The sequence below is a fragment of the Dioscorea cayenensis genome, chromosome 12 (genome assembly GCF_009730915.1).
Source record: "Dioscorea cayenensis subsp. rotundata cultivar TDr96_F1 chromosome 12, TDr96_F1_v2_PseudoChromosome.rev07_lg8_w22 25.fasta, whole genome shotgun sequence".
In the NCBI taxonomy this organism is placed as follows: Eukaryota; Viridiplantae; Streptophyta; class Magnoliopsida; order Dioscoreales; family Dioscoreaceae; genus Dioscorea; species Dioscorea cayenensis.
Window position 1 is genome coordinate 12,887,183 of NC_052482.1, and position 22,529 is coordinate 12,909,711.

Genomic DNA, 22,529 nt, shown 5'->3' on the forward strand with positions numbered 1-22,529 from the left:
GGAGCAAAAGTAGAAGCATCATTTTGTTTGTTGAAATCATTATGCCAAGATATTTGAGGGGAAAAGAGGCTTGTTGCAGATTAAGGATCAAACAAATGCTATCTTTGACTCTTGCATTAAACCAAGAAAGGAAGAAAACTTGAGATTTAAAATGATTAGTCTGCTGACCAGAGATGAAAGAATAAAAATTTAGACGCCATACTATATTTCTGGCAGCAGATCTAGTGGCATGCATAATTAAAATTTAAATCATCGGCGTACATGAGATGATTAAAATTTTGCTTCAAATTGGAACAAAAGCCGGGAATCATCCCCCTTCTGAGCTCAGAGTTGAGAAAAGTAGTAAGAATCTAGGAAACTAGAATAAACAAATGGGAGGAGATGGGGTCACCCTAGTGCACGCCTCTAGAAGAAGAAAACCAAGGGGAAGCAACTCCATTAACAATGACAGAGAAAGAACTAGATTTAAGACAGGTGGAAATCCAAGAAATCCAATTGTTATGAAAATTCATTTTTTTCAAAATGGCAAGAATTGCATTCTATAAAATAGTGTCATAAGCCTTCTCAATATCAAGCTTAATTAACATCCTAGAGGGGCCATTAATATCATGCTCTATAGTGTGGACAACTTCTTGAATGGCTAAAATGTTATCAAAAGTGCAATGCTCAAAAATAAAACCAACATGTTCCTTACCAATCAACTGAGGAAGAACATGTTTTAAACGATTGGCAAGCAGTTTGGTAATAATTTTGAAACAGACGTTGCAAAGAGAGATAGGCCTGAAATTAGAAACTCTCTTAGGACAATCGATTTTGGAAATAAGGATAATAGAAGCTTTACCCCAATAAGAAGGCAAAAAAAATTATCAAAAAAATATTTGACAGCTAAAAAGAGATCGTCCCCAATCACAGGCCAAAAGGCACGATAAAATTTGATATTAAAACCGTTGGGGTTAGGAGACTTACTAGTGGGAAGATCAAGGATAGTGAGATATACCTCTTCCTTAGTAACCTCGCGGATAAGGAACGAGTTGTCGACATCAGAGAGCATGGGGATGTTATTGGGGAGAAGCAAACCCGTCGCTTTCTTGGCTGTGCTACCGGATGCTCTGGGGAAGTCGGAATAGGGAGCTGTCCAAAGCTTGGAATAGAAAGTACTTAAGGCAAGAAGGATGTCATCCTGGTTGGTGATGATGATACCATCCTAGTTCGCGACCTGAGTAATTAAGTTCAAGTGAGTTCGAGAATGAGTAATATAGTGAAAGAATCTAGAATTCTTATCTCCATTCATGAGCCACAACATATGAGCATGATGTGCCTATCTAGAGTTACTCTGTCTGTAAAGAGCTGCGAGCTTAGAATAGAGGTCAGTAAGAGATGGATGAGAGTTAAGATCAGAATCAGTACTCTCGAAAGAGTGAATGTCGGACTCAACTTTAAGAATTTCAGATTAGATATTATTGACCCCGCAGCGACTCCAACCCCGAATCCGAAAAGCGAGATCAAGATAATAAATGAGAAAACGCTTACATAGGATTCCCATAAGGAGAGAAGTTCCAGGCTTTTTGAACTGCTGTATGGCACCCTAAATAATTAAGCCAAAAGTTGTTAAAATAAAAGATGAAATGATTAGTAAAAGGCTGCATGCTAATGTTGAGAAGAAGAGGAGAATGATCGGAGAAAACGCGAGAAAGATATTTAAGCTTATAAAACCTGAAAATGTTGATCCAATCCAAGTTTACTAGTTACTGGTCCAGTCTGGCCCAATGGCGAGGGAGACCATTTTGGTTGTTGCACTAAGTAAACGGAGGACCAGTATAATTTAAATCTAAGAGATTGTTCAAATCGACAAAATCTTTAAAAAAAACAAGCTTTCCTGTCATAATATGAAAAATTCCCACCCTTGAACTCGTTCCTCAAAAGCACATCATTAAAATCTCCGATAATAAGCCAAGGGAGATGCAAATGAGAAATTTTAGAAAGCTCATGCCATAAAAAACATTGATTGCGAGAAAGGGTAGAATTTTAGACTACGGAAACGATGCATTTTTGAAAATTGAAGAAGAAACTACAATATGCAAAGCTCGACTGGAAACAGCTAAAGGGGTAACATGCCCAATGTTTTTATTCCATAAAATAAAAATGCCTCCTGGAAACCCATCTGCTTCAATAGCTGCCCAGTCCCAAGAATGGGGGATTTTGGAATGAAACCCATCGATACATCCGGAGTTGGCTTTTGTCTCAACAAGACAAACCAGTGAAGGTTTATAAATCCGAATGATTTTGAAAATATGAGCAAATGTATCTCTCGCAGAAAGGCCTCTGCAATTCCAACATAAGACTTTAGCTATCATCATAACAATAATGTAAAGTAGAACTGAACAGAACTTTCAAAATGGAAATGAAAGACAAAAGTGGTAAAAAAAACCACAAGCCGGATCAAGAACCGATGATTTCTAGCTCCATCCTGCATTTCTTCGGAGAAGAACAGGAGGAATGGGCACTTTGTCATATAAGGGCTTCATGTCTGGCTTCTTCTTGGTATTGAACGAGGGTCATATTGCCGTCTGGTTCACAGTCCTCAGACATCTCCTCATCTTCATCATCATTGGTAGAGTCTCCGTTGCTTCTTTGTCCATGTCTCCCTTGTGTAGCGCAATAGAGACCTGATCAATGACGAGAAGGTGAGAGTCTCTCTAGGGCTGAGGTAGGGCTGAGGAGGATAGGGTAGAGGGGTTTGTAGCAATGCACAAAGTAAATGTGGGGGAGAGTTCGAACGGACAAAAGGGAGGGTTTTCTCAATTCCAAGATCGGGAGGATCAAGGCACCACATGACTTGATTGGAGGAAACAGTCGGCAGGATAGTTTTGGGACAAGGAGTGTTGTTCAGAGACATTCCATAATCCTGATGAAAAGTAGATCTAATCTCATCAATGGTAGGCAGAGAAACCAAAGAGGTATTAACTGTAGAAATAGGATTTGTTGGGATACTCTCCATAGCCATCAGATAAGAAGAGATAGGATCACTATTATTGGCTTTGGAATTAAGCGAACGATTCAGATTGGGGCCAGATCTTCCTCTACATGTCCCACTAAAGGCCGAATACTGAGGTCTATACTCCTTGGGACTCTCCGCGGCTGCCATGCCGCGGGCCTCAGGATTGGTACGAGTATCTCCCCCTCGACCCTGGGCACGGCCACACCGGCGTGAGACCAGGAGCCAGGGACCAAAGTCAGAATCCAGAACCTTAACAACCGGGATGACGGGGTCGACTAAAGGAGAAGAAGTGGAAGTCGAAGAGTCACGAATGTTCGCCTCAGCGGCCTGAACTTGGCTAAACCCTACCGCCGGCTCTCGATGATCTCGAGAAGATGGAGGGGTCAAGTCGTTTACAACTGCTTACGACGCCAAGCATTTATTTGAACTGTGCTCGATTAAACCACACGAATAACAGAAAGTTGGCAATTTTTCATACATCACAATCACGAACACACAATGAAGGTTGTCCTCGAGCCAAAGCCCCCGACATAGAGGTTTAGAGAGGTTGATGTCGATACAAACCCGAGCATACTTCGATCTAACAATATTGGAAGTGAATTCATCAATCTTAATCAAGGTACCCAACTGACCGGCGATGGATTCTAGGGTATCATCATCCTAGAATTCAACCAGAAGGTTGTGAACTTGGACCCATATAGTAGTAAAGTGGAGTTTTGAAAAAGAAGGTTCAAAAAAGGGTTTCCAAGGTGATAACTACAAAATGATGCCGTTAATGGACCATGGTCCTTCTGTAATGAGATGTTGCATAACCTGTTGAGAAGTGCACCGAATAAGGAGATATCCGTTGGGAAGGTCGGAGATGAATACTTCACCAACATTGGCCCACTTCGCAAGAAGAGTGTCTTTAACTTGATTGAAAGAAGGCAATTTTCCAAAGAGTTTTCCATACAGCGCAAACTGGAAGCGACGGCGAGCTCTGGAAAGGGCATCATTATCCAGCTTGACAAAGTTGGACGTGGACTCCTTAAGCTTCTGAAGGAGAAAGGGGTAATGAAGAGGCGAATTGTCCAGATGAGGGGTAACGGAGGTAGCCATTTGAGCCCAGGTCTTTCTGGGGGGTGGATGGGTCTTTGGGATTAGGGGTTAATCCCCGCTTGCCATGGCAAGATGGGGAAGGCTAGGCGAGATCAAGAAACTCAGATCAGGAGTTGTGAAGCTAGGAAAGACCACTAATCACCACTCTTTGATCTAAGTGTAGCTATTAATGTTAATAAATCTCGAACAAGAAACAAATTAATCATTCAATTCATTTTAACAACTTTCACAATTCTATTTATACCGACTTTTATGTTAGAATGTCTATTATGTTGCTTTGTCTTCCTATACAGTTGTTTCTCCATATGCTAAGTTTTTTTTTGGAATAAAAATTTTATTAAGATACTTTGAATTTGAGATTATTTATTAATATGATGTTTTTATAAAAAAAATATTAATACTCTTGAAATCAAATTATTGGACAAATAATCACAAATATAAAAAATTTTCATAGATACATAAAATTAACTATTTGTATAAATAATCACTATTTCTTGAGGCATACATTCGCACAAACACACAAATTAATTGATGATTAAATCTTATTTAAATCAATAGCTCATTTAAAAAAAATTCTCATGAAAAGTTATTGCTTTATGAGAATTTTTTTATTTAATTTTGAATGTTTTTTATTTTGTAAAAAACTCTTTACCTGAGAAAAAAAATGTATATGAACAAATATATATAAATATTTTTGAGAAAAATAAATAAACCACTAAATTTATTTTAAAAAAACGAAAACAGTAGTGAAGAGAAAAGAGAATGCAAACAAATAATTCAAAGAGATATATATATGTGTAATATTAAAAATATTTATTTTTTTTTGGGCAAAAATCAGGAGAATATCTTGATTAACGGCCTAGATTAAATTCATCAAACCGCAGAAAATCAACGGCTGAAAGTAAATCCAGATACGATCGTGATCCCAATTTATATCCACCATCGGATTCCTTCTCTCTCAATCCTGACCCTCCATTTCATTTTAAACAGCTTGTTATTTAAATTTCAAATCACTGACCGTTGCGCTGATAATCAATACATAGATAGACCAGATCTATCTGAACAAGTTTCTTATAGAAAGAACCTTGAAAATCTCAAACGCTTGATCAGGAAAATTCATGCAAGCTCAAGAAAACCAGAATAAAAGTAAAACAGAAGCCATGTCAGAAAAAAGATGATACCAGATTGTATATAGCTCAGATGCCTCTCAAATCACATACATAGAAAGATAAGATCAAGTACATCAACTTCCTTATATAAACTTTAAATCAAAACACACTCAAAGAAGCAGGAAAATTCTAACATCAATCATAACTCACATGAAAAACCATACAATCTTACATAAGAGCCCATATATTCTATCACTGTGAAAGTTCAGTGACTGAATTGAACTGAACCTGCTCAGTCACACCACACGCGTCAATTGTTCCTCAGCTGCACCGCTTGAGTCAATTCCTTGCCTCGAACTTGATACAAAACCCTTGATCATCAAATCTCACCCTTCGAACAAACACAATCCACATCTCTTTGAATGCCTCGAACTTAAGCACCTTGCCATGATAGATGAGATCTTGGCCACACGATCTCTCGCTAATCTTGTTCTCGAGATTAATTATCCCCGCCTCAAACTATGAACTTACTTGATCTTCAAATCCCCGACCATCCATTACATTCCCACCGATTCTTCAACCGATTTAATCGACTTTCAAACATTGGAAAAGACTAACTTACCCTCGGCTTCTTAACAAAAGACACCAGGACACACTGTGTTGCAGCTTCACTGCTTCCTCTCTGCAATTGTAATTAATCTTCAATCAATTTCAACAAAAATAATCTCAGTATTCCGGCTCACCATCTCTCTCACCATGGCGCCGTCGAGAAGAAGCTACCCATCCAGTCTAGCTCCGGCCACAACACCGCCGCCAGAGATGGAGCCGCCGGTGGCAAAAAGACGATCGAGGAGACGTACCAGAAGGTGACGCAGCTGGAGCACATCCATCCTCAGTCCTGACACCTACATCGGCTCCATTGAGAAGCACGCCCAGGATCTCTGGGTGTTTGAGAAGCCAAAAATCACTGGTCGATGCAGCAGAGGATCTAACAGCTCCGGCTGGTGATGATAAAAAAACCATGGTTCAACGAAAGGTGACCTTCGTCCCCGGCCTCTACATGATCAACGCTGCTGATAAAAAGCAGTGAGACCCCTCCATGGATTGCGTGCACGTTGAGATTGATTCCCAGGCTACTGCATCATCATCTACAATAATGGCGATGGTGTTCCCATCGAGATCCATGCTCGATTGGGGGGTTTGTGTGCCTGAGATGATTTTTGGGCACTTGCTAATGAGTAGCAACTACAATGACAAAGTAAAGAAAACCACTGGAGGAAGGAATGGGTACGGGGCGAAGCTGACGAACATCTTCTCCACGGAGTTTGTGATCGAGACTGCTGATGGGAAGCGGCAAAAGAAGTACAAACAGGTATCAAAATCTTCCGCCATTGACATTTCCCCTTGTTGGTTCGGTTATTGGGGATCGTCATTTTGTTGGGAATTGCAATTTCGTTCCATTTCCAGGCAAGAAATTTGTAGCTTAAGAGCGTGAACTAGGCCCCTATTTGGGATTTAGGGTTTATTGCATTTCATCATCTCAGAATAGGTCTATCTGAACTGGTTTGTCATGCAATGGAATCATTCTGCTGAACTTTTTTCTAGTTTACTTGATCAACTCTTATCATGGGTTCGATAATCTTCTGTGATTGTTTATGTGAATCTCCCAAATTAAACAATGCAGAAATATACATTATGCTAGCATCCGTTCTAAAATTTTGGAAAAATGCAATGATCTAAGTTAGTTTACTCATCATGTGCAGTAGAGGGTTGTTTCCTTTTTGTGCTCTTAATCATAGATCATAAGTTATCTAATCCGTGTGTTTTGATTACTTGTGTATAGGTTTTATCTGATAACATGAGCAAAAAGTCAGAACCAAACATTACTAAGTGCAAGGATGGAGAGAATTGGACTAAAGTCACGTTCAAGCTAGACTTGGCCAAATTCAATATGGCAATGCTTGAAGATGATGTTGTGGTATTGATGAAGAGAAGAGTTGTTGATCTAGCAGGAACTCTTGGCAAAACTGTCAAGGTAGAATTGAATGGGAAAAGAGTGCCTGTGAAGTCTTTCGCTGATTATGTCAACTTATACCTCTAAAGTGCTTCCAAATTCAGGGTTGAACCCCTACCAAGGTTTCATGACAGTTCTTTTAAGTATTTCAGTGTTATTTTTAGCTCGCTTCTGTAGCTTGCAATCTAACATTTACTTACTGCTAACAGGATAATGGAGAGAGTGAACGGAAAGTGGGAGGTATGTGTTAGTCTTAGTGATGGCCATTTTCAACAGGTGAGTTTCGTAAATACCATTGCAACTACAAAAGGTAGTAGTCATGTGGATTATGTCACCAATCAGATCACTGGCTAGATATGTGATCAATTCAGCAAAGAAGAAGAATCAAAATGTGACTCGTAAGGCCCAATATGTCAAAAACCATCTGTGGGTCTTTGTTAATGCACTCATCGACAATCCTGCATTTGACTCTCAGACTAAATAGAACTTAACTACTTGCCAAGGAAGCTTTGGATCTCAATGCGAACTTTCAGAGGAGTTCCTTAAAAATGGTTAGTGTTTCACATATATATTCTCAGTGCACTTCTCATTATTATGTGAAACCATGTTTTAGGAGGTAATATTGTTTTATAACCCTTGCTGTGCTGCAGTGGCTAAATCGGGAGTTTTAGACAATGTCCTCTCTTGGGCTAATATGAAGCAAAGCAAGGAACTGAAGAAGACCGATGGAACAAAGAAGCAGAGGATCACAGGCATTCCCAAACTTGACGATGCTAATGAAGCAGGTTCAAGTAACTCTCACAAATGCACTCTGGTCATGACTGAGGGAGATTCAGCCAAGCACTTGCGGTGAGCAACTTGTTAGTTGCCAAAATTAGTATGAAATTGTGATTGTGTACCTCAATTAAGGGATGTTATTCTTGTCTGGTGAACAGATGGTAGGTATTTCTGTAGTAGGCAGGAACCACTATGGTGGTGTGTTCCCTCTGAGGGGTAAGCTGCTGAATGTAAGAGAAAAGCAAGTCACAAACAGATAATGGAAAATCAAGAAATCCAGAACCTGAAACAGGCTCTTGGACTGCAGCATGGGAAGCAGTATGAAAGTGTTAATGGTTTAAGTTATGGGCATCTCATGATAATGACTGATCAGGTTTGGTTTTGAAGCCATTCTAATATAACCTCTCTATATATATATATATACATACATATATTTATTTATTCTATTAGTTTCAGGATCATGATGGATCCCATATCAAGGGTCTCCTGATCAATTTCATCCATTCATTCTGGCCATCCTTGCTGAAAATCCCCTCGTTCATGCTTGAGTTATCACACTGATTGTAAAGGTATATATTCTGCTTCTGATGATCTGTGAAGAGCTATTCATCACCTATGTATCTGTTCTGATACCCTTAATTGAATAACTTTCTAGGCAACTCACCACAATGGTAGGGTATTGGCCTTTTACACCATGCTTGAATATGAAGCATGGAAGAAGAGCATAGAAGGAAATGCAAATGGCTGGACCATTAAGTATTATAAGGTTTGATCAGCTTAATAAGAGTAAAAACTTGTTCGAATGTTATTTGTTGCTGGGATGGGTCAATAATTTACTTGAGATAATTGCTGACTAGGGTTTGGGTACGAGTACATCAAAAGTAGGAAAGGAATACTTAAGTGATCTTGGGAAGCACCAGAAGGATTTCTTGTGGGTGAATGAGCAAGATAGAGATGCCATTGAATTGGCATTCAGTAAGAAGAAGATTGAGGCTAGAAAAAACTGGCTCTGCCAGTTTGAGGTAAATGGCAAAAATCTTTTGGCCATGCAATTGTTCTTGACAGATAATTTTTCCTAATTTAATAGCCATTGGTAACTCTGCAGCCAGGAACTTACCTTGATCAAAGTACAGTGATTTCATTAACAAGGAGCTGATATTGTTCTCCATGGCTAATCTTCAGAGGTCAATACCGTCCATGGTTGATGGCCTCAAGCCAGACCAAAGGAAGTTCTTGTACTGCTCTTTCAAGTTTCAAGAGACCACTAATCAAAGAACTTAAGGTGTGTTTCTTAGTTCTTATTGATAAGTTGTATGTTGAATTGTGAGAACGTATATCCATCATAATGTTTATCTATTCCATCATAATGTTTATCTATTTCTTCTCAGGTGGCTCAATTCTCTGGCTATGTTTCTGAGAAATCTGTCTACCATAACGATGAGCAGAGTCTTGCCAGCACAATAATCAGAATGGTCCAGGATTTTGTGGGCAGTAACAATATTCAACTTTTGCAACCCAACGAGGATAGTTTGGCACCAGACATCAAGTGAGATACTCATTGCCATGCCATCAACTCATCCCCCTATGGATCCCCCTATGATCCCCTATGGATATAGGAGCTTTTATGGATTTAGGGGGTGTTTGGATGCCAAGAGTGGAGTGGGAGTGAAGAGGGAGTACATGCAATACCTTGTTTGGGTGTCCATCAATGGGAGTGAGGGGGCTTGTGGAGGGAGTGAGACTCACCCATGTGAGTGAGTCTCAATCACCATGCATTTGGGCGGATTGCCCACTCCTGGATAAGGAAAAGACTTATCTGCCCCTAGGTTCTAATTGATTCTGAATTTTACCAACTCCTGAACTTCTCTAAACTTCCAAGCATCGCTGAACTTCTCCACTCTCTGAAAACTACACAGCTTTGATCGGAGGAGGAGAACGGAAAGGTGCGTTCATTTCACTGGTGGCCACATAAGTTTTATAAGTATAACGCTATGGCCACAAAAGTTTTTTTTGTAACGTAATGGCCACAAAACTATTCTCTGGTTGCACTGATGGTCACAGATGTTTTTTTGTAACATTATGGCCACAAAACTATTCTCCCGATTGCACTGATGACCACAAATGTGATGACATTGCCACAAAAATATGATGTACATAGGAAACCTCTGTTGCCACATCGTTATAATGATGAAACATTTGTGGTCACAATGTTACAAAAAAAAACATTTGTGGCCATCATCGCAACCTGAGAATAGTTTTGTGGCCACAACGTTACAAAAAAAACTTTTGTGGCCATAGCGTTATACTTATGAAACTTATGTGGCTACTAGTGAAACTACCCCCGGAAAGGTCAACGGCCTCTTCTGCCTCATCATTCACTACTATCTCCTTCATTTCCTTGGATGTTGTTCATTATGGAATTTTTATAATCTTGCAGGGAAGGTGTCATCAAGATTGGTCTGGTTTTGAGGGACCTTGGACTTTCAATTCTTCTTATTGATACCTCTTACTTCAGGTATGTTCTTCTCTACCATGATTTACTTTACTATTGTTTCAGGAATATGTTGGTTTTTGTTTAACCTCTTGATTTGAAGATGATTCTAATGATGTTTGGTTTTGATATGCAAACATAGCTGTAGGATTAATTTTCTTTGGTTTTGATTAGATTCTTGCCTAGTTTGATTCTTTCATATGAGAAATTTTGAAATAATTTTTTATTATGTTTGTTTTGATTCTAAATATATATATATACTCAAATGGATTACTGGATGTGAGTGTTTGCAAGAAATGAAAAGAAAGATGAAAAAGAGTTGGTGGTGAGTCTTTGCAAGAATATGTGTGTGAGTGATTTGAATTTTTCAAAAGCTAGAAGATATGAGCTTTAATCTTTCTCTTGATTTGTTTTAATCCAGAATCTTGATTTCTAATGGAATAAATGGCCTGTGTTTGATGTTTGATTATCCAGGGAAAAAATTTGGTACTTAAAAATATGTGTTTAAATTGTAAATTACATCAAGTGTTCAGCAGTTCTAAATCTTTGCATCAATAACTATTCCTTTATATGTGAAGCATATTCTTAATGTTTTGATTGTTCTTTAAGTTTTACTCATATTGATGATATTATGTTCTATGAATGTGAAGATGCTTGCATTTAATTAAACTGTCAAGAAACATAACATGCTGTTGGTTTTAATGATATGATAGAAATCATAAATTCAGTATTCTTTTTTTTTCCCTACATTTCTTTTTTGTGAATTAATACGAATCTATTACTTAAAAAAAAAAATGGAATCTTCAGAAATAAATGAATTACATTGAATATGAGCCATATATATATATTTTCTATATATGATATTATCCATTCATCAATTCCAATTGATTAATATCATGAGCGTGGAAATTAAGATAATTAATTAGGGAATGAAATAAACTTGATGATTCTGAAGAGTTAATTAAGGAATATATGGTGACATGGAAACTAGATAGATATTTTAAAAAACAAGCACAAGAGTTGCAAAAAAGCCGTCTCCATGCATATGTGTTGAGAAAGTGATGATTCAGAAAAGGTTTCTGAGCAAATTATTTATTTTATTTGTTCAGTGAACATATTGCCAATGTCTTCCTGTCTCTTGAATAGAAACAATATAAACAGAAGTGTTGTAACATGAAACTCAACTGGATACAAAAGGACAACCAGAAGTGTTGTATTTAAGAATTCAATATTAATTACTTTGTCATAATGGTTATATATTGCAAGAATTATAAGTTCTTCCAAAATAATGGAATTATTGGCATATGACAGCCTAACAAATTATATATATATATATATATAGATATATATATATATAGATATTACTTTCTTGGTTTTCTTTCACTAATTTTTGCCTATTATGTATATCTAATATATTACTATTTGGTCATTGATGCATCATATTATGTATATATAATAATTCACCATTTTTAATCATGAACATATATTCTAATCAAGATGGCATATATTCTAATCAAGATGAATACGGTTTTAAATTCTATGTGAAATAAATTATTGTAATTTGGTTTATTTAATTATTTAACAACAATTATATGAAAGTATATACATTGCCTTTATCTCTATTTCTTTAGTCAATTTAGATATTTAGGTTGTTGGGCAACTTCAACTATTTTTGGTATTATCCAAAATCTAAAATTTTGTTGCGGCTTAATTAGTTGCAATATTATAATTAATTAATTATTTGATTCAAATTCATTATTTAATTTATTATAATTAATTCATTATTTAATTCATTATTTTTGGTATTATCCATTGAAATTTTGCTGGTATTTTTAAAAGTTGCAATATTATAATTAATTCATTATTTTATTCAAATTCTCATAACATTTGAATTAACTTATGATTTTTTATATGTTGTTCTCAATTTTATTATAACATGTTTTAATTTGATTTTAAAATTTTTAATTATTTGCCTTCAATGTAAACAATTTTTGATTTCCCCTCTATAGAGTGACGTGGTGACAGTTTGGATTATATGCCTGTTCATGCATGATGTTTGGGTTTTTTTTTAAACTTAGTTAGTTAATTAGTTAAATAACCATTGTGATTAATAAATTTTTTTGTTTCATAATCAGTAGCATCATAATATGATGAGGATTAAACAACTTCGGGTATACTGGGCGATGATTCTATGCTACTTCTACGTAAATGTCATTCTCACTACATGCGCAACAAATCAACGAAATAATAGACGAAGAATGATTGAACATGAGATTTCATCATCATCTACTAGACGCCGTAAACAACATGAGTACATCCACCATTTAATTTTTGAAAGTGATATTAAATGCATCGACATGTTACGCATGGATCGACATTGTTTTCAAAATTTGTGTCAATTGTTAACTACAACCGGTGGGCTGCGAGGCACTTTAAATGTTAGTGTCCAAGACATGATTGCTATGTTTTTGAACATTATAGCACATCATGTCAAGAATAGAGTGATTAAATTTGACTTCCTCCGATCGGGTGAGACCGTTAGTCGACATTTCCATGCTGTGTTGAAATCAGTTATTCTTTGTCACTCTGTTCTTTTAAAAAAACCAGAACATGTACCTGAAAACTCAAACGACTTTAGATGGAAGTGGTTTAAGGTAATAATCTAGGTTCTTATGTTCTATTAGTCATTGATGTTTATGTGATTAATTTTTTATTTTTTTTATTTAATGTAGAATTGCCTTGGAGCACTAGATGGGACACATATACGTGTGAATGTACCCAAAAATTGATCGAGCACGATATAGATCAAGAAAATCTAAAATTACTACAAATGTCCTCGTTGTTTGTAGTCAAGACATGCAATTTATATATGTGTTGTCCGGATGGGAGGATTCGGCACATGATGGGAGGGTTCTTAGAGATGCAGTGACAAAGCCTAATGGATTAAAGGTTCCTGACGGTAAAAAAAAATATAATAATTGCACAATCTCGTGACTTAGTAATAAATGGCTTGTGAACCATTAGCTAATAAGATAATTTTTTCTATCTTCTAGGTTTCTACTATTTGGTAGATGCTGGTTATGCAAATTGCCCTGGTTTCCTTGCGCCTTTTCGAGGACAACGCTACCATTTAAGTTCTTGGGCCGATGGCCATCAACCACTTACACCTCAAAAATTTTTCAATATGAAACATGCTAGCTCAATAAATGTAATTGAAAGGACATTCGGCCTTCTAAAAAGTCGTTGGAAAATCTTATCTAGCCCAAGTTTTTATAATATAGGCACTCAACGGTGTATCATTAATGCTTGTTGTTTTCTTCATAACTTCATCAGACAAAAAATGGTATAAGATCCTGCAGAAGATGATGTTGGTGATACAACCCTGGAAGAAAGCACACTAGATGATATGGATAACATTATGACTGTTGAACCAACAGATGAATGGACACAATTTCGGCTTAACATGGCCTTGGATATGTTTAATGCTTCGCACTCGACTTGAGCATAATAAAATTGTTAATTAATTTGTTGTAGTGTTTTGTATGACATGAAGGACCAACAATTTGTAATGCTATTGTATTGTATGATTTTGATATTTGTCTATGATTTTGATTTTTGTCTATGATTTGTAATGCATTAACCACTTACAGAATTTTGTCTTCTTTTTCTATTTTTTTCCCTTTTGTTGTTCAGAATGGATGGAGATTCACAATCCAGGGGTAGGAGTCAGAGCAAACACTACTGGACCATAGAGGAAGATAAAGCCCTGATTGATGCTTTAGTTGAGCTATCTACAAATCCATTGTGGCGGGCGGAAAATGGGTTCAGAAATGGATACCTTGCTCAATTAGAAAGAATGGTGAAAGAAAAGATTCCATCGAGCACATTAAAGGCTGTGCCTAACATAGAGTCTCGGATTAAATTATTTAGAAGCAAAACCACTGCAATAGCTGATATATTGCAAATAAGTGGATTTGTTTGGAACTTCGAGATGTGCACTATTGAATGTGAAAAAAGCAAGGTTGTCAGACCCGGCCCGGGCAATGACCCGGCTAAGCCCAGGGGTCAGGGGTCAATGGGTTCAACCGGGTCGAACCGGGGTTGAACCGGGGTCAATAATTAAATATAAAAAAATATTATAATAATTAATAATAAGCAAATATAATATTAAATCCATAATTATATTATAAAAACCTACTCAAATTTGATATTTAAATTGATAAATGACCTTATATACAGTAGAGTTTTCTAATTTGGTCATTTATTTTTACATTTTTTAAATATTTACAAATTTAATATATTAATATATAATTATCAAACTTCTCTCGGTGTTATTTATTTATTTATTTGTTTATTGGTTGATTTTGTTAAAAATAAATAAGAAATCTAATTCACTAATTCTTATATCTCAATTGAGTTTTTTTATTTTGTTTTTAAATTTTTCTTATATTTTTTTTATTTAATTAGAATACTTTTAATTTTTATATTTTTTTATAATAAAATTACACTCATTTATTGTTTTATTTTCTTAATAAATTAAATTTTTAGAAAGTATTTACATAATACATTAATATATTTTATTTTTAAATGTTAATTTTTGTTGGTATATATATATATATATTGTAATTCTATTTATTGATTATAAATTATAAATTAATATTAATAAATATACACGATTTTGTGGTTTTTAATGAGAAAATAATAATAAATTATTAAATATTGTAAAAAAAAATTAAACATTGTGACCCAATTGACCCGGCCGGGTCAACCGGTTCCCGGTTGAACCGCCCGGGTCACCGGGTTAACACCGGGTTTTTTAATACCCGGGTCAATGGGGTATACCCGGGCCGGCCACATGGCCGGTTCCCGGTTTTTCCGGTTGAACCGGCCGGGCCGGTCCGGGTCAAACAACATTGGAAAAAAGTGCATATGATGAGTATGTGAAGGTATGAATAATTTTATTTGGTTGGAGCATCTTACGCCATATGGTATTTGTATTATTAACTTTATTTGCTCATACTATATGGAATCATAAGGAGGCAGCTGGTCTTTTTGGAAAAGCTTTTCCTTTCTTCAATGATCTTGATGCCGTCTTTGCAAGAGATAGAGCACAAGGAAGTGCAAGAGGCGATATTGGTGATGATGGCGAGTAGTATTTACATGAGAATGTCACATTGGATGATGACACGGGCTTCTTTCAGTTTGGAAGTGATGATGTTTGTATGGATACACAGGAACCCATTCCGACTCCATCACCCATAGGATCAAAATCAAGTACCTCAAGAGCACGTCGGAATAGGAAAAGTGTTGTGGACCAATCATCTGAGAAAATTTCAGAAAATTTGCACCATTTCGTTGAAGTTATTGGTCCGGGATTTAAGACACTAGCCGATGCTGTTGCACGTGAAGTAGCTCGTGATGAGGCCCGTGAAACCCGTGAGAAAGCACGTGAGGATGAAATTATGAAAATGAAAAACATGTTGCCACAAGTACTTTTTGAGATTGATGGTCTTTCTGAGGATGAGGCGCTGTTTATCTTACAGGTTCTTTGAAACAACAATTTAATTTTTATTCCATGATTTGTCTTAAAAGATTTTGTAATTAAAGATTTAATATTCATTCCTGTAGGTTTTGTCCAAAGATTACGACCAAATGAAAATTTTCTTCGGGTTACCAGACAACATGTAGCTTTGTTTTTGTCATATATTGTTGTCAAGATTGTCATTTACAACACCTAATATGTAACCTCATGCATTGGTTTTGGTTGGGTGATGTTTCTTCTATTAAGGAGTTTTTATGGATTGTATTGCAAGAACAATGTATTTGTTTTGAAGTTTGTTTTTATGGATTGTATTGCAAGGACAATGTGTTTGTTTTGAAGTTTGTTTCAATGTGTTTGTTTTGAAGTTTGTTTTTATGAATTGTATTGCAAGGACAATGTGTTTGTTTTAAAGTTTGTTGATCATTGAATGTAGCAATGAGAAAACAAAGTTTATGTTGTTAGGTATATATGGCAAGAAATCAAACCTTATGTTGTCAAATATATATATGGGAAGAAATCAAAGCTTATTTTGTTAGGTATATATACAATATTCTTGTTATTAACATGATGATAGAAAACATGGTTATATTGTGTGTGTTTATGTATATTGTTGACAGTAACATGGTTTTTCCATTGCCATATATGGCAAGAGAAAAGAAAGAGATGACAAGAAAAAGTTATCTTATTATTATTTTCAATGTTATTACAAATATTTATTTTGATAATTAATTAGTTAAATTTTTTTTAATGTGTTACACAAATATAATTAAAAATATCTCATTATAGTTAATACCATTAATTACAAGCTAATTAATAATATTAATATTTAAATATAATACTTATAACAAAATGATAGTATTATAAAATTAAATAGTTTTTTTATAATTAATTAGTTAAATTTTTTGAATGTGTTACACAAATATAATTAAAAATATCTCATTATAGTTAATACCATTAACAATTAGCTAATTAATAATATTAATATTTAAATATAATACTTATAACAAAATTATAGTATTATCAATGTAAATAGTTATTTTTTATAATTAATTAGTTAGATTTTTCAATGTTTTAAAAATTATAATTAAAAATAATTCAGTATAATTAATTAGTTAGATTTTTTCAATATTAATTAATATCTAATTAATGATATTAACATCTCATCCCAAAAATTAGATTGAAATTATAGTATACTAAAATTAAATATTTATTTTTCATAATTTAAAAATATATATAATTAAAAATAAGTCATTATTATATATACAATATCATTTATATGGATGAGGGTCATAATTGTCATTTTATCATATTCACTTTTTTTTATTTTTCACATTCCTAATAAATTACACTCTCCAAACCTTACCAACCAAACACATACTTCATTCTCACTCCTCCTCCATTACCCCTCATGTCACTCACAATCCACTCCTCCTCCAATTCACTCTTGGCATCCAAACATCCCCTTAGTTTATATTTTGCGGTTTTCACTGTAATGCTCAGGGTGGCAAAGATCATGCAAGTGCAAGATACATCTTTACTTGTTTGTCCCCAGTGATCCGGTTTCTGCTTCCAAAGGATGGTGATGCTCTTCTGAACTATTTGTCTGAAGACGAGGAAACCAACCTGGCACCATTGAGCTAACCGGTAATTATTATTATTATTATTATTATTATTATTATTATTATTATAAGTCTTATTTATTATTCATCTTATTTATTTGTTTTATTTATTATTATAATTATAATTATTTATTATTTATTTATTGTTATTCTAATACATTTATTTATTTATTAATGACTGTTATTATTATTCTTATTTATTTATTTATTTATTATTATTGTTACTTATTATTTCTTCTTCTTATTTATTTATTTATTTATGTATGTATTTATTTGTTTATTTATTATTATTATTATTATTTATTATTATTTATTATTAGTATAATTATTCTCCTTCTTTTTCTTCTTTATTTATTATAGGTTAATATAGTTGTTGTTCATTGTTATCTCAGACATTATTCATGATCAGGTTGCTTGGCGGTGAAATATGGGCATGCCAAACCTGTCACAGCCTGAGGAGTCAAGACCATCAACAAATTTCTCCACATTCTAAATCCATTGCAGACACTGTACATGCTCACAGCCTCCACTGACTTGCATCTCAGGATCTGTTGCTGCTAGTGAATGAAATACATTAGATGATTTTATATATGTGTTCAGTGAAGTCTCAAATTAATGTGTATGCATGTGTTTGTGTGGTTATGCAACTAGTCATCATATATATGGACTAGTGGCAGTGAGTGATGTTTGGTTGAAGAAACATTAATTTGTTTGTTGTCTTCATACAAATTCTCAGTCCTCATGTATTCCACCAGTCAGAAATTATTTGAATTGATGGTAAAAAAATTATCTTATTGAATGAAAAATACATATATATGCATATATATATCATGTAGTATGTTACCATACAAACATTTGTGTCAGGCAATCATTCACTGCCAATTAGGAGGAATTTATGTACACATATATATTATCCTCCCAAGAAAACAAACAAGTATCTATTTATATGTTAGAAGAGAGAAGAATGAAAGAAAAGTGGAAAAGAGATGGATCAATGCTCATCTGTCTTACCAACAAGAATGATCATGGGGCTTCATATAGAAGCCAAATATACAGGTATACCTATGTATATACATACATACATCTAATATACATACACACATCTAACACCCCCCCTCAAACTCGAGGCGGATCATGTGTCTTGAGTTTGGACAACATAAATAGATGCTGATCACGTGTCTGTGTTTTAGTGAAAAAATCAGCCACCTGAACCTCGGTAGGAAGATAGTGGAGCGACACAGTATGAGCACGGACATGACAACGGGTGAAGTGTGCATTCACACCAATATGTTTGGTCAGCTCATGCTTGACCGGATCAGCTGCAATCTGAAGGGCTCCCGTACTGTCGCAGTGAATAGGAATAGGAGAATGGATCGGTACACCAAAATCCTGTAGAATAGAGCGAATCCAAAGCACCTCCTGTACTGTAGAAGCCAAAGCACGAACCTCAGCCTCAGCACTGGACTTGGCAACAGCCTGCTGTTTCTTAGTCTTCCAAACAATAAGTGAAGACCCAAGAAAGATACAGTAGCCAGTGATAGAGACCCGATCATCAGGGAAGCTGCCCAAGTAGCATCAGAATAGGCATGTAGCTGAAGAGTGGACTGGTGTGAGTAGAACTGACCACGTGAGGCAGTGCCACGAAGATATCGCAGTACCCGGAGAAGATGTCCATAATGAACAGAGGTGGGGGCCGCAACAAACTGACTGAGAATATGCACAACGTGAGAAATGTCAGGACGTGTGACAACAAGATATACCAGGCTACCAACAAGATACCTATAGCGAGAAGGATCAGGTAAGGGAATCCCATCAGAAGCATGAAACTGCAAATGCAACTCCATCGGTGTAGCGGCAGTACGAGTATCGGTCAAGCCAGAGCGATCAAGAAGATCAAGGGTGTAACGCTGCTGAGAAAGGCGATAGCCATCAGGATGAGATGTGATCTCGATACCCAGAAAATATCGAAGCAGACCGAGATCAGTCATCAAGAAGGTCTCACACAGTTTCTGCTTCACAAAAGTAATATGAGCAGAGTCATCACCAGGAAGAATCATATCATCCACATACAGAAGAATAATGGTTCGGCCACGAGGTGAAGAATGAATGAAGACCGCCGGATCATGTATGCTCGGAGTAAATCCAGCAGCCTCAACAACTGTGCTGAACCTCTCAAACCAGGCACGAGGAGCCTGTTTGAGACCATAGAGAGCACGGCGAAGGCGACAAACAGATCTTGGAGGCACCTGAAGGCCAGGAGGAGAAGTCATGTACACCGCCTCCTTCAAGTCCCCATGAATAAAGGCGTTCTTCACATCAAGCTGATGAAGAACCCACCGACGAACAGCTGCAACAACAACTAAAGTACAAACAGTGTGCATGTGGGCCACTGGGGTAAAAGTCTCCTCATAGTCACAACCATACTCCTGTTGAAAGCCGCGAGCAATAAGACACGCTTTATAGCGCTCGAGAGATCCATCAGAACGGGTCTTTACCTGATAGATCTAGCCACAAGTAAAGGGAATGGAATGGGCAGGGAGAGGGACAATATTCCATGTGTGAGTCCGAGACAAGGCATCAAGCTCCTCAGCCATGGCAGTCCGCCACTCAGGGGATCGAACTGCTTCTCGGTAGGTACCGTGGAGAAACTCTGGAGGAGTGATGAAAGGAGGAAAGGAACCGAAGGAGAGGGAGACTTAGTAGAAGAAGGAGAGGTATAAAAGAAGGGGCTTCATCAAACGTGACATCTCGAGAGATACGAATGCGACGGGTAACAGGATCATAGCAACGATAACCTTTATGCTCAAGGCTATATCCCAGAAAAACACAAGAGACAGACTGGGCGGTGAGCTTGGTCCGCTCCCGAGGTGAGAGCAAAACAAAACAATAACAACCAAAAACACGAAGATGATCATAGCGAGGAGGTGTGCCATGAAGACACTATCCCGGGCTGCGATAAAAGAGATTTGAGGAAGGCTGAAGGTTAATTAGATAAACAGCCGTACTAACAGCATCAGACCAAAAATGAGGAGGGAGAAAAGCACCAAGAAGAAGGGCACAAGCCGTCTTTAAGATATGACGATGCTTGCGTTCAGCTACCCTATTCTGAGAATGAGCCCCAGGATAAGATAACTGAGGCAAGGTGCCCTCAGAAGACAAAAAAGCACGAAAAGCCTGAGAAATATATTCACCACCTGAGTCAGATCGAAAGATCTTGACTGAGGCAGCAAACTTGGTGTGAACCATGGCTATAAAAGATCGATAAATAGACAATAAATGACTACAATTATGCATAAATTAGATCTAAGTAAAGCGAGTATAGTCATCAATAAAAATAACATAATAGCGGTTACCTCCTTTAGAAACAAAAGGAGCGGAACCCCAAACATCAGAATGAATAAGTTCAAAAGGAGCAGTAGTCTGAGATACACTCATAGGATAAGAACGTTGGAGCTATTTACCTAGCTTACAGCCAACACAAACAAATTAGAAGAAGGAGAGACGGCTCCTAAGATGCCAAGACGAATAAGAGATGACAAACGAGAGTGACACAAATGACAAAGACGGTGATGCCCCATATGATGAGATAAAACGGTAGCATGACAGTGATGAACTGGCTGAGCTGAAGATGACAGATGAAGGGTATCCAACACATAGACTCCATCATGGCGGCGGCCAGCTCCAATCACCTTCCCACTGTGATCCTGCACACGACATGAGGTACAGTCAAAAATAACCTGACAGCCATAATCAGTAAGCTAACTAACAGACATAAGGTTCATGGATAAACGAGGAACATGAGATACAGAGGGAATAGAGAAGAAAGTAGAAGAAAAATGGCCAATAGATGAAATAGGGATGAGGGTGCCATCAGTAGTACAAACACATGTAATATATAATGGTGGATGGGAATGATGAAGATAAGTGGCATCAGGAGTCATTTGAAGAGAAGCACCAGAATCAAGAAGCCAGAGAGGACAGGAACTACCTGGAGCAGAAGAAGGAACCTGAGCTGACCGTGCATGGCCAGTGGAGTCTGCTAGATGAGACTGCTGAAACTGTCGAAACATCGCCAACAACTGATGATCGGCAGGAGACAGTGAAGGAGAAGATGATGAAGCTGGAGACAGTGGAGCAGGAGAGCCCTGGACAGAATCTGCCTGCTGGTGGGAGTGAGGCAGCGGTAGAAGAGGTGGTGAAGGAGCAGTATGAGGAAGTCCACGTTGCTTCTTCCGACACTCACGCTCAAGAAGATCAAACATGCCACAGTAGTGACAAATCACAGTGCGTTTCGCCCTTGTAGAAGAAGGAGGCCAAGATGAGACAGAAGGTGCCAGGGGTATAGTAGATTCAGATGAAGAGACAGGAGGAAGGCGAGGGACAACAAGAGCACTTTCTCCCCCTGTAAAGGAAGCCCGGAGACAGGTTTCCTCAGCACGAACAATGGTGAAAGCATCATCCAAAGAATAGATCGAGGGGTCATGTAGTAACTAAGCCCGAGTTTGCTCAAACTCAGGATGAAGGCGCATAATGAACTCATACATGAGTCGTGTCTCATCATGGCTACGGTGACGTGAGCAAGACTCAGAACAAGTAAGGATCTGGGCAGCATGAACGGCACAATAAGGAGGAGTCAGAGCATCAATCTAACGCCATAAGGCACAATACCGACTATAGAAATGGTCGACAGTATCCTCGCCCTGCTAAAGACTAGAGAGAGTCTGATATAATGTGTAAAGTTACGCCTGAATGGAACCACAGTAGCGGCACTCAAGACAGTCCCACATCTCCCGAGCAGTGGGAAGATCAGCAATCTGAGTACGAATATCAAGAGTAACCGTCTAACAGATCATCATCTTAGCTGTAGAGTCATCAGCAGCC

The 22,529-nt window shown here is 36.9% G+C and overlaps 1 pseudogene; it reads left to right on the forward strand.

The window, feature by feature from the left end:
* Positions 1 to 4,168: 4,168 nt before the first annotated feature.
* On the forward strand, positions 4,169 to 17,670 carry LOC120273173 (annotated as a pseudogene).
* Positions 17,671 to 22,529: the final 4,859 nt, after the last annotated feature.